The sequence below is a fragment of the Protopterus annectens genome, chromosome 5.part1, assembly GCF_019279795.1.
Source record: "Protopterus annectens isolate FY-2018-M chromosome 5.part1, PAN1.0, whole genome shotgun sequence".
Classification (NCBI taxonomy): domain Eukaryota; kingdom Metazoa; phylum Chordata; order Ceratodontiformes; family Protopteridae; genus Protopterus; species Protopterus annectens.
This window is the reverse complement of record NC_056736.1, coordinates 741313999-741316133: the sequence shown is the minus strand read 5'-3', so window position 1 is coordinate 741316133 and position 2135 is coordinate 741313999. Positions and strand designations below refer to the sequence as shown.

General features: G+C 41.5%; 1 non-coding gene across 1 annotated transcript; it reads right to left on the bottom strand.

Annotated features, from left to right (window-relative positions):
• Positions 1 to 785: 785 nt before the first annotated feature.
• LOC122803693 lies at positions 786 to 889 on the bottom strand. Its single transcript, XR_006365140.1, has one exon. It is a non-coding gene; the product is annotated as a U6 spliceosomal RNA (small nuclear RNA).
• Positions 890 to 2135: the final 1246 nt, after the last annotated feature.

Genomic DNA, 2135 nt, shown 5'->3' with positions numbered 1-2135 from the left:
CACTTTCTGCACCCTACCACCATCTCAGGCACTTCATCGCCATCACATCAGGCTTCCTCAATTGCTCTTCATTCACTAACTAGGTTTCTGTGCCATAGGGAAGCAATTGTCACACATTACTTTTCACCTTTGGCATTCATCTGTTAGACTCTGTCCATGACACTTTGGACCTCTTGGCTGCAGTATCTCTGATTCTAGCTTTGACTGCCATTTTCAGATTTCCCTTCTCATCAACTGCGCCTCTCAGATACCTGAAGCTGTTAACCTGTTTCACTATTTTTCCTTCTATTTCAAATTTCGCCTTCTTCTGATTTCCTCTATTTGCAGCTATAACCATTGTCATATATGTACTCAGTTTCACTCCTTGTGCCTCAGTTTTGCTTGCCATTTCCATAACACTTCATAGGTTCATAGGTATATACTAGGCCAATGATCGCCAGGACCTTTATACACCTAACCGTGCAACTGAACCCAATTGTGTCCCTATGTATCATGGGTGTTTATTAGAAGGAGTTATGTTAGATAGGAAGTTTCAAGAGGTTATGTGGGGAGTATGTTAGTTTGGGTATTACTGTCTGCCTTTGTCTATCAGAGACATGGGGGCCAGGCCCTAGGTGAATTACTAATTTCCCACTGAATCTTAGGGAAGAAAGCACTAAGTGTGTGTATTGAGCTATTTGTATAATAGAGTGGTTTGCAAGACACTAGCTGGTTTTCCTGTTCTTGGTGTTCAGTTTCACATTCTTTTGGACTTTGATCTTGGTTCACATCTTACATATGTCACAAAAAATGTAGAACACTTCACAAATGTGTGTGTCATCCTTGTGCAAGGGCCATGCTAATCATCTCTGTATCATTACAGTTTTAGTATATGCACTGATAAAACAACCATGCTTCCGTTCTTTTTTAGAGTTTGCTTGTAGTACCACATCATCTACATGAAGCAGCGTTGTTGAGCTGATTCTTCCATTCTCTTTGCTGATGTAGTCCGTCACCAGTATGAACAGGAGTGGGCTCAGAATTGCACCCTGATGCTAATGTGCTCCATCTGGGAGTGCTTTGAATCTGAACCCTGTTCAAACATGTGTCATCGGGTCCTTGTACACAGCTTGCACTAACTCTACAAATATTTCCGGGGCTGTGAACCATAGCATGACTTCCACTGTCATATCCTCTTTCCATGTCTAGGAAACTCTGGTTGGAATCTTATATCCAGTTTCTTATCTACTTCTTCAATATCAGTCTCACTGCAAACATCAAATCAGCTGTACTACATCCTGATCTAAATCCAAACCACTCATGTCCACTCTTACTTTCTACTTCTATTTATATTCATTTATAAATCTCCCTCTCCAGCACTTTCGTTCAGTGTGACAGGAGTCTGATATCTGTGTACTGCCTAAATTTGTGAAGATCCTCTTTGTTCTTGTACAGTGGAACTAGAATAACAATTTTCCAATCATATGGGATATGCCCTCTCTCTCTCTCACTCTCCCTCTTCATAACATTATGATACCCTGAGGAATCACTACTCCCCAATACCTTGATCATATCTGCTGTGACTTCTTCTGAGCCTTCTGCTTTCCTTGACATCACCTCCCATAGTGCCATTCTTCTAGGTTGGGTTCACCTTCATAGATTCAGAGATAAATACTAGGCTAGTACTAGGCTAGCTGCCCTTGTGGACCATTTTTAGCCTAAGCAGTTTCCCTTAGTGAGAATTAAACACTGTACCTCCTGTCTGTGAGTTTAACACCATAACCATTATGCCAACTTCTAAACCATAAATACTAGGCAAACAGTCAGCAGACTGTCATGTGCCTAACCAATAACCAGTCAGTGACAAAAGGAGAGAATCAAACCGTGTACCTTTTGTCTGTGCGGGAAGCACCTTAACCATTTCCCTGTTGAAAAAACTCAGCACCAGAATTTGAAAGTTGAGGAGGTGCTGGTGTTGGGTCCAGAGTGATTTGCAGAACCATTGAATTTTTCTTTTATGCAGTCTAACTAGAAGAATCACAAGAATCTTAGGTGCCATAAATCCTAACATCCTGAACTAGTCCTTGGCTGTTGAGTGATTGGAGTGGAAAACATCAGGAATTGTTCCTTCCAAAGATCCACTTTGGCCTGAGGGG